The sequence below is a fragment of the Sphaeramia orbicularis genome, chromosome 24, assembly GCF_902148855.1.
Source record: "Sphaeramia orbicularis chromosome 24, fSphaOr1.1, whole genome shotgun sequence".
Lineage (NCBI taxonomy): Eukaryota > Metazoa > Chordata > Actinopteri > Kurtiformes > Apogonidae > Sphaeramia > Sphaeramia orbicularis.
In genome coordinates this window covers 11575391-11591221 of record NC_043979.1, presented here as the reverse complement: position 1 = coordinate 11591221, position 15831 = coordinate 11575391, and the positions used below count along the sequence as shown (strand labels likewise).

The 15831-nt window shown below is 37.5% G+C and overlaps 1 long non-coding RNA gene across 1 annotated transcript; it reads left to right on the top strand.

Moving 5' to 3' along the window:
- Positions 1 to 211: 211 nt before the first annotated feature.
- On the top strand, positions 212 to 2015 carry LOC115414675 (uncharacterized). The gene is made up of 3 exons (XR_003934695.1): positions 212 to 265; positions 712 to 717; positions 1892 to 2015. It is a non-coding gene; the product is annotated as an uncharacterized LOC115414675 (long non-coding RNA).
- The last annotated feature ends 13816 nt before the right edge of the window (positions 2016 to 15831 follow it).

Here is a 15831-nt window from a genome sequence, read left to right as displayed (position 1 = left end):
AGATACTAGATACATTCACAAATCTGTCCACTTTTCATATACTTCTTCACACAGTGTGTTGACATGGCTGAGGGAAAAGGAAGCATTTGGTTTGACGTGATGGATCTTCCTGCTATTGCAGAGAGGTGCGAATTAAGCTTGTCATCTTGCAGACCTATCACATTTCAAAAACACCACCAACCTTGTCCAACACAAGCTGTATTCCCATATAGTGAAAAGAAGTCATCCAGAACATGTCAAATACGTCTACATATGTCAATATACAGTACAGGCCAAAAGTTTGGACACACCTTCTCATTCTTTGCATTTTCTTTATTTCATGACTATTTACATTGTAGATTCTCACTGAAGGCATCAAAACTATGAATGAACACGGTGGAATTATGTACTTAACAAAAAAGTGTGAAATAACTGAAAACATCTCTTATATTCTAGTTTCTTCAAAGTAGCCACCCTTAGCTCTGATGACTGCCTTGCACACTCTTGCCATTCTCTTGATGAGCATCAAGAGGTAGTCACCTGAAATGGTTTCCTAACAGTCTTGAAGAAGTTCCCAGAGATGCTTAGCACTTGTTGGCCCTTTTGCCTTCACTCTGCGGTCCAGCTCACCCCAAACCATCTCGATTGGGTTCAGGTCCGGTGACTGTGGAGGCCAGGTCATCTGGCGCAGCACTCCATCACTCTCTTCTTGGTCAAATATCCCTCACACAGCTGGAGGTGTGTTTGGGGTCATTGTCCTGTTGAAACATAAATGATGGTCCAACTAAACGCAAACCGGATGGAATGGCATGTCACTTCAGGATGCTGTGGTAGCCATGCTGATTCAGGTTGCCTTTAATCTTGAATAAATCCCCAACAGCGTCACCAGCAAAGCACCCCCACACCATCACACCTCCCCCTCCATGCTTCACGGTGGGAACCAGGCATGTAGCATCCATCCGTTCACCTTTTCTGCGTCGCACAAAGACACGGCGGTTGGATCCAAAGATCTCAAATTTGGACTCATCAGACCAAAGCACAGATTTCCATGGTCTAATGTCCATTCCTTGGGTTTCTTGGCCCAAATAAATCTTTCTGTTGTTGTCTCTCCTGAGCAGTGGTTTCCTAGCAGCTATTTGACCATGAAGGCCTGATTCACGCAGTCTCCTCTTAACAGTTGTTGTAGAGATGTGTCTGCTGCTAGAGCTCTGTGTGGTATTCATCTGGTCTCTAATCTGAGCTGCTGTTAATTTGCGATTTGAGGCTGGTGACTCAGATGAACTTATCTTCAGCATCAGAGGTGACTCTTGGTCTTCCTTTCCTGGGGCGGGTCCTCATGTGAGCCAGTTTCGTTGTAGCGCTTGATGGTTTTTGCGACTGCACTTGGGGACACATTCAAAGTTTTTGAAATTTTCTAGACTGACTGACCTTCGTTTCTTAAAGTAATGATGGCCACTCGTTTGTCTTTACTTAGCTGATTGGTTCTCGCCATAATATGCATTCTAACAGTTGTCCAATAGGGCTGTCAGCTGTGCATCAACCTGACTTCTGCACAACACAACTGATGGTCCCAACCCATCAATAAGGCAAGAAATTCCACTAAGTAACCCTGACAAGGCACAGCTATGAAGTGAAAACCATTTCAGGTGACTACCTCTTGATGCTCATCAAGAGAATGCCAAGGGTGTGCAAGGCAGTCATCAGAGCTAAGGGTGGCTACTTTGAAGAAACTAGAATATAAGAGATGTTTTCAGTTATTTCACACTTTTTTGTTAAGTACATAATTCCACGTGTTCATTCATAGTTTTGATGCCTTCAGTGAGAATCTACAATGTAAATAGTCATGAAAATAAAGAAAATGCGAAGAATGAGAAGGTGTGTCCAAACTTTTGGCCTGTACTGTACGTTGAAGATAAGTTCAATATAAGTTACACATAGGTTCAAAGCAATAAGTTTTGGATACGCTAGACATTATCTCGATGTATTTCAACTTATGTGGCTGGAACGGATTAATAGCATTTCAATTAATTTCAATGGGGAAAACTGATTGATATACAAGCAAATTGAGTTACGAGCTTAGTCATGGAATGAACTAATCTTGTAAGTCAAGGTACCGCTGTAGAGTAACTTAACATCAAAAATCAACTGACTACCATCAACTTTTCGCAATGCTGTACCCCAAAATACTATAAAGATAAAATGTGTCAGTGAAAACACAACTACAAGAAAAAAAACATCAAGGTTGTGTGAGACAGCTGAGGGTCAAAAAGGAAAAAAAAGAGCTTGGGTAGAGACCAGTCTGGATCATCTGTTGGAAACCTGTCATTCATAGAATATATCAGATGAACAAACACTTTATATACCCTTATTTGAGAGTGGTAACAACATTGGTCAAACCTTCCTGCATGAAGGCAAGTATGGGAACAAAGCAAACACTGTAAGCCCGGATAAGTAGAGTTTACACAAAAAATATGAGGCAAGTGATTGCACTTAAATTATTTGAGCAATGATCGACCAATCAATTGGTTTAAGTAGGTTTAACTTTAATGCTAAAAGTATTGAACTTAAACTATTAAGTAGAAAACACTAAAAGACAAGTTATTTGTACTTTAAATCTGTTGTAAAATCAACCCCACTATCCAGCCATTCAACTCGGCATTTTAGGTTACACTGAGTAATTTTCCCAATTGCAGCCAGATTAATTTATCATTGATTACACAACTTTTTTAAGATAATCAAACTCACAATCATATTTCTGACTAAAGCAGTTATGTAATTACTCATCTTAACACATTATAGCGCGAATGGAAGTTAGCTCAATGTTTTTGCCACTATAGAAAGTGCTTTTAATTTGACAACACATTTGAAATTATCTTGTACAACTAGTTTTAGATGAACAGTAAAGCCATTGTTCTTCCTATGACTCTGACTCATGGTGCAGCTCTACAAAAATACAAAAACAAACACAAAAAGGCCAATAAACACTGCCATACACACATTAAATCCAAATTAACACTAACACCACAACCCCGCTGAACCCCTACACATAAAAATAACACAATTTCAACAACATGCCCAATACCCACAATGCAATGCGAAGCTAAAAAGATGTGGTCATGACTAAAACTTAGTGATTTAATTCCATTCAACTTAAACTTTTTCGTACTTTCAGCTATCTCTACAAATTAGTAGAATATACTTAACATTTTATAGTAACATCATAAAACTTAAATCATTTAACTGCATTGTAATTAAAGCATTTTAGTAAATACAAATTCTGGGCTTACAGTGAACATGCCACCATTTAAAGGTGCGGGAGACTTTCGTGACCAATTTTTCATCAAATCTGTAAAACCTCAGTCATATCCTCAGTATTACGAATCTGTAAGTCTTTCTGTGATTACTCACCTGAATCTCTTGCATTACGGTGAACAATTTCAAAGTGCCATCCACCATAAACAAACCATGTGTTTACAAACAGAGCCGGGAGGTAACTCGGGCATCTTCAGAATTTTGTCGCAACATGCACTGTGGGAAGTGCCGGTTCGCGCTGCTGTCTGACAGTGGCAGCTGTTAAAGACATGGTGCAGAAACGGCAGGACCTCCCTTCCCTCTATGCCACAGGTGTCAAACATGCAGCCCGGGGGCCAAATCTGGCCCGCCAAAGGGTCTAGTTTGGCCCTTGGGATGAATTTGTGAAATGCAAAAATTACACTAAGAAATGAACAATCCTTTTATTCATTCATTCATGAATTCATTCATTATCTGAACCCGCTTTATCCTCACTAGGGTCACAGGGGTCGCTTGGAGCCTATTCCAGCTACATAGGGGTGAAGGCGGGGTACACCCTGGACATTTCACCAGTTCATCGCAGGGCTGAACATATAGAGACAAACAATCACTCTCACATTCACACCTATGGGCAATTTAGATTAACCATTAACCTATCAGTGCATGTCTTTGGATGGTGGGAGGAAGCCGGAGTACCGGAGAGAACCCACGCAGACACGGGGAGAACATGCAAACTCCACACAGAAAGGTCCCACCCCCGTCGACTGGTGTTGGAATCGAACCAAGGACCTTCTCGCTGTGAGGCACGAGTGCTAACCACTGCACCACCGTGTCGCCCCAAAAATCCTTTTAGTTCAGACCAATTCAATCTCAAGTGGGCCGGACCAGTAAAATACAATCATAATAACATATAAATAATGACAACTCCAAATTTTTCTCTTTGTAAATGTAAATATTTTCATATATTTACACTAAAACAAAGTATAATGTCGTAAAAAAATGTGAAAAACCTGGAATGTCTTAAGAGAAGTAAATGCAATTTTAACTAGATTCTACCTGTTATTAAATGTTTTGTGTATTTGTAGATCCACTGTGATCTGTAAGTTATAATGTACGTGTGTAAATGATAAACTGAGGCATAATATTGTTAAAATTACATTTATTTTTTCAGTTTGTTCATGTCATTCACATCTTTTGAAAGGATAGTTTGTAAATGTAAACCTTTTCATAATGTAAATTTACTTTTTTCGCTCTAAAACATAGAGAAAAATTTGGAGTTGACATTATTTATATATTTTTATGTTATTACCTCCGCCAAGGAGGTTATGTTTTTGCCAGGGTTTGTTTGTTTGTTGTTGTTTGTTTGTTGTTGTCTGTCTGTTGTCTGTCCGTTAGTGTGCAACATAACTCAAAAAGTTCTGGACAGATTTGGATGAAATTTTCAGGGTTTGTTGGAAATGGGATAAGGAAGAAATGATTAAATTTTGGTGGTGATCGGGGTGGGGGGGCCCACGGGGGGGGCCACTGATCAGCCTTGGCGGAGGTCTGCGCTCTCCGAGTGCTTCTAGTTATTTTACTGGTTCGGCCCACTTCAGATCAAATTTAGCTGATTGTGGCCCCTGAACTAAAATGAGTTTGACAGTCCTGCTCTATGCATATTCCTCCAGCCGTTTCCGCCGTTTCGCGTCGTGTTTGTTTCATCCAAATAATATCATATGCTCGCGCCGCCGCCTGACAGTGGAGCCTTCACTTCCCACAACGCACGCTGCGACAAAATTCCGAAGATGCCCGAGTTACCTCCCGACTCTGTTTGTAAACACATGGTCTGTTTATGGTGAATGGCACTTTGAAATTGTTCACCGTAATGCAAGAGATTCAGGTGAGTAATCACAGAAAGACTTACAGATTCATGATACTTAGGCTATGACTGAGGTTTTACAGATTTGATGAAAAATTGGTCACGAAAGTCTCCCATACCTTTAATAAACCTTGCTCCAGCTGTAAATTGAACATTTAATGTCATAAACAGTCCTCTGTCATTATGCATTGGAAAATAAATGCTTGAAATGACACACACATCAATACAGTGTGAGGTCACTAAAAATCAAATTGTGACCCTCCTTTATAATTATATGAAAAGTTAATTAATGTTAGTATAACTGTCCAAACATATGAAGTGTGATTTAAATGTACCGGATGCCCTTGCGTTATGAGCTCACTAATGCTAATAACAAATGTCTGTGGCATTTCTCCTCCCAGACAACATGAGTCTAATAAATGAGATCCTTTAGAAACTCAATGAGGAGTTTCAGGTCATGCTCTTTGCTTAATTGTTTCATAAAGGGATAAAGTCTTCGAACAAAAAGAGCCAAACCACAGGGAACATAATCACTGGCATTAGCGTTTACCGTATCTACCATACATGTAAAGGCTCATTTATGTTCGCTTTATGTAAACATGTATATAAACATAATATAAACAGGTGCGTCCATTTCTAACATTGTCAAGCATCACTGCCTTCATACTTGGATGCATCCATTGTTTTGGAATGAGTGTTCCTTAATCAATCCAACAGAGGGCGCCGCTCTTCATTAACCCTTTCATGCATGAATTATGAGAACCTTAATCAATATTCTTTTCTTCAGTATTTTGATTCCTCTTTAGGCATGAAAAAAAAACAAACAAAAAAAAAAACAACACAACTGAATTTTTTTTAAGAACCTATTTTTTATGGAAATACAAAATTGTCCACTAAGTAGGGCATCAAGCATTTAATTTCTGAAGCAACAAAACATGTATTTAAAACTCAATAACAGAAAGTGATATACTGTGTGAAAACTATGAAATAAAAATATTTTTAATGCTGCTAATGCTTACATTTCAACATACTCTAATAGCAGTTATTACTCACTTCATGGAGATATGAAAAAAAAAAAAAAAAAAAACAACTTGATTTACACTTAAACATGTTAGTGCAGATCAGGTTTGTCAAGAACAACAAAGTTACAGTAATGGTCTGAATGTCAGTGTATGAGAAGATGCATCAGCGTCCACTGTGTCGGCTGATATGGAACTAAAACAACCAAACCCATGAATATAGAGAACAGCTGGAGAAGAACTGTCCGAGAAGCGCCTAGTGACCACTATGTATGAAAGGGTTAACATACAGGGTGGGGAAGCAAAATTTACAATATTTGAGGCAGGGATTGAAAGACAGTGTATGACCAATTAGTTTATTGAAAGTCATGAATTATTTGCCACAAGAAAATTTTCATAATAGAAAATGTTTTATTCTATGTGTCCTCCTTTTCTCAATAACTGCCTTCACGCTTCCTGAAACTTGCGCAGTGTTCCTCAAATATTCGGGTGACAACTTCTCCATTCTTCTTTAATAGTATCTTCCAGACTTTCTCGTAATAGTTTTGCTCATAGTCATTCTCTTCTTTCCATTATAAACAGTCTTTATGGACACTCCAACTATTTTTGAAATCTCCTTTGGAGTGACGAGTGCATTCAGCAAATCACACACTCTTTGACGTTTGCTTTCCTGATTACTCATATGGGCAAAAGTTTCTGAAAAGGTATGGATAATAGTGTTAGGTATGATTATGACATCAATATATGTTTGGTTTCAAAACAACTGACGTAGTGCCTGCTGAGAAAAAAAACAACTAAATGTTCATTGTAAATTTTGCTTCCCCACCCTGTATTGGCTGAATACTACGAAAAGAGTTTTTCGAGACGAAGAGAGTCATTAATAACAAACATGCTGACGATAGAGGAGCTTTTACTGATCAAGCGAAGGTAAACAACATGAAAACGTAAATTTGCACACATCATTTATCAAATAGGCTAATTTTTTAGCTAAAGATCCCTATTTTATGGAACTGTTACCCTTTTTAAAATACCACTTGTAGAAAAAAAGTGAAAAACCAATTTTATCGATTGTTCATTTTACACTATACTTAGAATTTGACGCCAAAAATTATATCTAAACAATTTGAAAATGTATGCAATCTGTTGATTATAGAGATGATTATTCAATTATTATTTTGTAAATATTATTATTCATGAGTTTGAACATTTGTGAGTTGTTTAAAAGGCCATGTCCATGTGTCACCACAAAAATACAATTTTTTAAATTTATTTTCAAGTTACTTATATTTCAGATATTTGAGTGAAGCTTATAGACAGTAATTATCTTTTGATGCATACAATGGTACAGAGTGGTAAAGTTCAACATCTTTCAGAAATAAATAATATTTGGTTTTGTGTTACAGAACTTAACATTTGTGAATGAAAAAATTAGCAGGTAAGAGAAATAAATAAATTATATATATATATATATATATATATATATATATATATATATATGTATGTATGTATGTATGTATATATATATATATATATATATATATATATATATATATACTTTTATACTGTTGTTATTATTTCTATATATCTTACAACGTAAGATGTGTGATCCCCATACTGTTATATTTCGATTGCAGGATCTGTGCGTGAAGCCATGGCTTATATTGGTATCACTACTGCGAGCTCATTAACAGATTTAAAGTCCGGTCATTACACAGACTTCTGTGAAAGAGTGCTGTCACAGATAGGAGGAAGAGCCTACGGGAGCCCGCGGGCCGTGCGGCTGGGAGGCATATAAGAGATGAAATCGATTTGACGATTTCCTTTTTTTAAAAATCGTCCTAATTAAAAATCCGATTTAGATTGAAAATCAATTAATTGTGCAGCCCTACTATGAATTATGAAAGAGCTGCAGCATCTTAAACTGACCACAATGAACATTTGAAAGATAAACAGTACCACAGTGCTTCAGTTTCAGCTTCAGAGTTTGTCATGTCTTTTATGTGTTGTGATTGTCTCTCTCAACTCACCATATATTTTTTATTAGTAAGTTTTTATTTTTATCAATTACTGGAAATTTCAGGTGACCCCATTTGAATTCCAGGCGACCCCACATGGGGTCCCGACCCCAAGGTTGAAAAACACTGCTTTAGGCGCTGCTAAAGAATGTGTGAATCATGTTAAATGCTTACTCACACTGAGCTCCTTTTGCCTTCCTGTCTTAAACTCCTTAAATCAGAGTCATCTCGGTAGCAGCTGGAAGTCGCTTCTATTCAAATGCCGCAGCTCCCCTGAGTGCACATGGCAGATTGTTAATTACGACAAGTCTGGGGGAAAATTACTTTATCGATTTGCATCAAGCCCGATACTCAGAGCGAGAATACAGAGAGGGCGAATTTGACTGAATTCAATTTTATAAAAACCTCCTCTGTCTAAGTTGCCTTATTGACTGTTTTTATGTCAGATTTACCTTCACTCTTTAATGTCTTTATCAGTTATGTATTGTTGTTACAGAGGAGGTGAAGGCACAAAGCTTTTGGGGGAAACAGAAATGCTCCATATGTCTGACACCGTCTGATATGGCAGCGCTGGCTGTTGGGCTGCAGCACCTCTGGGAGTGCTTCAGAAGTTCACAGAGGGGGAGGAAGGTTGTGCAAGAGGGGTTGAGTGGCAAAATAGGGTAGGATGAAAGAGGAAAAGATTGAATGGGGAGAGGAGAGGGGGGGAATAAAGAGAGGTCAGAGACCTAGGAGGGAAGTGAAGGGACACAGAGAAGAAGAAAATCTAAAGCTCCAAGTCCAAAGTCAGATCGACAGAACCACTGTGGGCAATGGAGACATCAGGACTGACAGAACTGGCCTGAGTCCAGGTAAGAGAGGAAAAAGAGGCAGGCTGTACAGGGAATTAGCTAAATGTCCGGGGGCAGAGCTTCAACAGCCATGTCTGGAGAACTGACAACACTAGATGAGCCAAGAGACACCGAGGAAATATGTCAGACAATCAGCTAAAGCTGACAAGCGTAGCCGTGGCTGCTGAAAAATCTATTGACTCAATAGGAGCTGACTGCTTGATATGTTTCTCCACAAATGTTCAGTAAGGTGAGTCCAGTACAACATTTGCCTGTGCTGAGGAATCTGTCTTCAGTGGTCAACCTGCAAAAGCACTAACTGCTCTGGTTCACAAAAAGTCATGTACAGGGGTTGGACAAAATAATGGAAACACCTTAAAAAATCAACAAAATATAATTTAATATGGTGTAGGTCCGCCTTTTGCGGCAATTACAGCCTCAATTCTCCGAGGTATGGATTCATACAACTTGTGAATTGTTTCCAAAGGAATTTTAAGCCATTCTTCAGTTAGAATACCCTCCAACTCTTTTAGAGACGATGGCGGTGGAAATCGACGTCTTACTTGAATCTCTAAAACGGACCATAAATGCTCAATAATGTTGAGGTCTGGGGACTGTGCCGGCCATACGAGATGCTCAACTTCATTGAATGTTCCTCATGCCATTCTTTAACAATTCTAGCTGTATGGATTGGGGCATTATCGTCTTGAGGTGAAGGTGTTTCCATTATTTTGTCCAACCCCTGTATATCTGAACTGCATATCGTGTGTACGTTATCTGAATCTGCCAATTCTGATGCAGGGTTAATTAGAGTAACAAGCACAAACATATTGTTAGCCTCATAGCATAACTGTCATGGACAAAAGGATTGGGACTTGTTGAATTCAGGTGTTTCTTTTCTAAAAGGTCTGGGATACAAAACAATAATGAAAAATGTTATAATATAGTTTTATATTGTGATAAATATCATTTCATTGCTTTGGTTAGTTTGGATTAAATTGCTGTTTTTGCTTACAAAATGCCTCAGAAATGGTTTTCACTTAATTTCTCTCAACATGGATTTTTTTTTTTTTTTTTTTTTTTTTGCATTAATTTTTTTTATCCATGACTATGATTTTAAATGTCCTACCTAAATATTTTTCGTGTTCTGACTGTAAATCATAATTTTCTACTACAACTAACTATCTACTTTCTTCAAACTTCACTTAGGAAGAAAAATCTTCCATTAAACTTTAAGGACATATTGATATTTCTAAATTATATTGACAAAAATAATGGGACACATCATGTCTACAGCTGTAAGATGTCCTGTTCATGCTGATTTGACATATAAACATCAATATTAATAATCAATAGGAAAACTAATTATGACATTTGTTATTATTGTTTTGTATCCCAGACCCCTGTTAGGAAAGAAACACCTAAATTCAATATGTCTGAATACTTTTGTCCATATAGTGTATGAGTTAGGCAATGATGTTATGAGGCTAACGATATTTTTATATATACATATTCATGCAAATCAATCACATCATTACATGAAAGAACACATATCAGAAAAACCAACCAAATGAACCACATGCTTTTATCTATATTTTCGATCTGATATGGGTAGAGATATTTTGCCCTTGGCTAAAAACAAACATCAGCCATTCCATTTGCTGTACATGTAGAATACCTTATCAAAAAGGAAACACATTCAACAGAACATACACTGTAATGAAGACAACTGAGAAATGTGCAGCCTTGCAGAGGCAGTGGTGAGCATGGCTGATAGGGTTACATCATTTGGTGAGAAAATCATATTGTAACTATTTTAAACCACATTGTAAATTTGGACTCATTGGTTTTCGTGAAAATGCAAAAAATTACTCAAACATACAATCTGAACCTTTGCAAAAAATAAATAAAAAGCCTTTTCTGTCTGTACCTGTAACTGGTGTTACACAGCTGTATTAGATGATGTTAGCATTTATTTGTATTGAATCACATGGAATGTCGGCTAGCCTGCTAATTAGCTCATGTAGTCATGTTTGCTGTGTTTATAGATTTTCTGACCTTGACACATTAAGCACAACTCTAGGTTGCTGAAAGTGATGATGGTGTTTAATATGACAGTGTTAGTCTGTGTGGTTGGAGTTTCAGTGTGTTCCAGTTTTACTTGTCCAATGTCACCTACGTGTTTCCCAAAACACGAAAATGCCAGTGGCTACGCTGCACATCTTGAGTTCAACCTTGCAATTCACAAACCAGTAAGTGACTCACAGATGGTTCATCCAAAATGTATATGCAGTCTGTGGTCCTTAGGTAAGTTATAAGGTTCACCTTTGTGTCCAACTCCCTTTAAATGAAATGGATAACAGTTTATTTACTCCCAGTCTCATAGTCTCACTACTAAATACACTTGGGTTGCTGTATGTTTCTCTAGTCACTTCTGACTGAGGAAGTACGTACATTCCATGTCAAGTGATTTCAATGGATATGCTCTACTAGTCTTTCAGCCCTTCAATGCATCGTCTATGAATGAGCTCAATTACAATCATACTAATCTATGACAACCTTTAATATGAACCGGAAAAAAAAACTTTTGCAGCGAAGGTAGTTTCCTGTTACAGATGACACTTAATTGAGGTGTTATCGTACATTGGTATGTGGACAAACTGACAGTAGAAAGACTTGTGTTCACCCTTTCCCTATCGCCCCTAAACAATCTGTATTGTTTAGTTGCTTTTTACGTTTATTATCTTTTAACTGTATCACTAATAACAATTTTTTAAAAACTGTATTAACATACAGTACAAATTCATATAAGGGGTCAAAATTCTAAGGGGTGGATCAGTTTCCATATAGAAAATTGACCTACTGGTCACAATTCCAAATGGCTACTTCTATAAAACTGGGCTCATTTTGGTACCTGGCACTTTACCAGCTTTTTTAGACCCAATAATTAAAGAGAAATATAGACATATTTCCCCCCAGGATGTACCTAAAGATGACCTCAGATAAATGCAAAAAAATATTATACTCTTGCTCTGAGCCATCACAAAATTGATTAATTTTTTTACAAAATATTTGGGCCAAAAATAGGACCAAAACTGGGACATGAAAAGCTACCTTGGTGTCTGTGCATTTGATCTGGAAAACATGGCTTGAAATGGTCTTATATTCCGCTATAAATAAAGACACTGTGTTAAATTTGTCAATCCTTGTGGTTTTTCTAATCCAGACATGCAGGTGTTTCATGAATCTACAGCAGGGGTGTCCAAACTTTTTTTTAAAGAGGGCCAGATCTGATAATGTGGAGATTGCCAGGGGCCAGTGGTCCCTTCAGACATTTTTTAAACAGTAAAAATTACATATAAAAGCGCTGTTCTACAACAATTTTATTTTCATTGTCACAATATCATTTTTTCAAATGGCAATGTAACCAAATCTGAGCCACTCAGGTGTGAACAAATTAAAAAAAAAAAAACATTTCTGCCTTCCTTTCATATCTGGAGTCAGATAACATAGAACAAACTGTGTGGAGTATCTTAAACGTCCAGAAGTTGATAAAATTCTTAACCCCACATTCATTTTAAACATGACTATGAGTAATGATTACTCATATATTACTCAGTAATGCAAAGTCTATTAACATTTAAGATGAAAACATATGACTCTTACTCTTGTCTTTCACAAAATTATTCAGAAAGTAATATTTTGTGTCACATCTACAAGTACATAACACCAGCAGTTATAGGCAACTAACCTGGCAACTTGGTAGCCTGCCCTGGTGGTGAATTCATTGAACTCAGGTTCACATGAAGAGTCACTGTTGTGAGTTTAAAGGAGCTTGAATTTGCTTCACTTTTTCGGAGCGCTCACTCCCTGCTAGCTTGTCGTATGCGTTAGCACGTTTTGTCTGCTCATGTCTCTTTTACATTGAATTCCTTAAACAAGGCAACAGTCTCTTGACAAATTAGGCAAACACAATCGCCTCGATTTTCAGTGAAAAAAAATTGTAATTCCCATCTTCCTGGAAGCGGCGGCCCTCACTGTCAACTTCGTTTTTTTATTTACTGGCGCCATGGTTACAAATTAGCGAAAAGGGTTCACGGCAAAGTCACAGAGCCAGATAGAGTTAGAGTGGTGCTGCACCATGAGGTGAAAGGAGGAAACTGCATTTAGAACCTTTTACGATTCATGTACTCGGTTCAACAGTCCAAGCGGGCCATAAAATACATTCTAAAACCGAAGCTGTGGGCCGTATAAAATCTGACCGCGGGCCGTGATTGGCCCAGGGCCGGACTTTGGGCATGCCTGATCTACAGTCTCATTCCAGTTTTGCATGTAACCATCGTGTCCACTTGTGTTACACACAGAACCTGCCCATTAAAACACAAATAGAAGCACTCGGAGAGCGCAGACCTCCGCCAAGGCTGATCAGTGGCCCCCCCGTGGGCCCCCCCACCCCCGATCACCCCAAAATGTAATCATTTCTTCCTTATCCCATTTCCAACAAAACCCTGAAAATTTCATCCAAATCTGTCCATAACTTTTGAGTTACGTTGCACACTAACGGACAGACAAACAGACAAACCCTGGCAAAAACATAACCTCCTTGGCGGAGGTAATAAATCACAAGCGATTTTGCAACAGTGGTCATTTTTGTGAAACACTCTGCCTTGCATAATTAGTCTGATTCCAAAAATGTACCTTTGAGAGAGTAAAAAGATATTTTAAAAAAACAGTGCATAATTTTCGTGTCCTTTTTATCATGTTACATGTGGATTTTTGTATTAAAAATAATTTTAAAAAACATAAAATTTGTTTTATCTGAAAAATAGTTTCTCTTTGATCTCAGTAAATATTTATTTTTAAAATAGACCCAAAGTGCTTCCAAACTTGCTCCATAACATTAGTCTACATCTGGTTTGAATTTTTAGCCCCCATGTCCTGTATTTCGAGACCAGTTTCATAGAAGCACCCAAATAGAAAAGTGACCCAGGGGTCAGATTTCCATGGGGTCAGAATTCTTCTTGACACCATCCCTTAAATAGTTGATATGATTACATGAGGCATTTTTATTTCAATTGGACTCCAATTATTAGTGCAATATGGTTCATTAATGCTTATTATTTCATATGCTGAGATGAATACAGTAAAGCTTTGGAGTGTCAGCCATATCTTTTCCCCTTCCCCAATTCCAAAGGACGACCTGTTTGTAATGTGACTGTAGATGAGCTCTGATTAAACACGCTCCATGCAAAAAGCACCTGTGACAGCCGACGATTTACTGGATGTTTATCTACTTCAAAGCAATCTTATTATCTCATTATCTCATTATCTTTGCATTCTGGTGAGCTGTCGTTTGCTGCATTGTGCTAAATGAGTCTTATTAACACTCTCCTCCGTCCTTGAGAAAAGAGGGAATGGAAGGACAGGTTGATGGGAGGAATAATCTTCTCTGTAGGTTGTTGCTAAGTGGTGATTTGCTCAAATTTACCGGGGATGTTATTCACAGGGCATTAGGGGAGGAGATCATTTTCACATCATGGTTTATTTGTGGATAAAATCCGAATGGTGCAGATGTCCAGGTTTGTTAAGTAACTGTGTGGTTAATGGGAGTCTATTTTATGTATCCATTTTCTCTGGCATTGTTAAAGCTGGACTAACAGGTATCTCACCAGTCACTGCACAGATATGGATGGATCTTTCATAGATATAGGAACACAGGTTTGTCTTTTGCAAGACTAAACCCATATAGCACACAATTAGGACATACTGTACATTCCCCAGTAACTATGTAATGACTATGATTATGACCACATATAGAAATGGGTTACATCTTGATAATGATAATATTCACCATATCTCATTAAAGTACTGAAAGAAAGTAGGCTACATGTGAAATTCATGCTTAACTCCATCATTTATTCATTCATACAAAGTAGGGTTTGCAGTAATATGGATACGAGACATCTGTTCCTGCAACTTCAAACACAATCTTCAACGGCTTTGGATACTTTAGAAGTAAAACTAAAACCAAAACATAACCCAAATGGTAATTTAGCAACTGTAATGTACTACACAGTGGAGCTAACACCTTATGTAGTTACATTTTGAAGAAGTCTACATTCGCTGCTGCCACAGATTAAAGTACAGCCCAGAGCCAAACATCTACTAGCAACCAAAGTCAACCCCTGATCTAAGCGGTTTAATACCTGTTGATCCACTAATCCTATCAATACGTAACTGGTACTCAGAATGTAATCATTGCACTTGATTAAAGGTGTTTACTGGTGTGTATAAATCATAACAAAAAGAGAAATGTGTCTAAAAACACAATTATTACAACTTCAGAATCAGCTTTATTGGCCAAGTATGTGAACACATACAAGGAATTTGGCTTTGGTTTTACATTGCTTACGACATACAGTTCCGACATGAACCCAGACAACATGTGGACCTAGACACAATATAGACGAACAGCTAGAGACAAAGACAACAATGGGTTGAGATTTACAGTGGATTTACAATCTAATATGTACAGAGTACAAATCGGAGTTTTTATACAGTGAGTGGATGTATGGATCCGATCTATAAAAAATATAAGTTTATGTATATATTTTACAGTGGGTTTTACGTTGTAATATGTACAGTAAGTGCAAACTGAAGTATTTATACAGTGAGAATGGATATGAAAAGGAATACAGGCTGTAAAAATATATGTCTATGTTTATGTGTGTGTGTATATATATATATATATATATATATATATATATATACATATATATATATATATATATGTATGTGCGTGTGTGCGTGTGTGTATGTGTGTGTGTATATATATATAT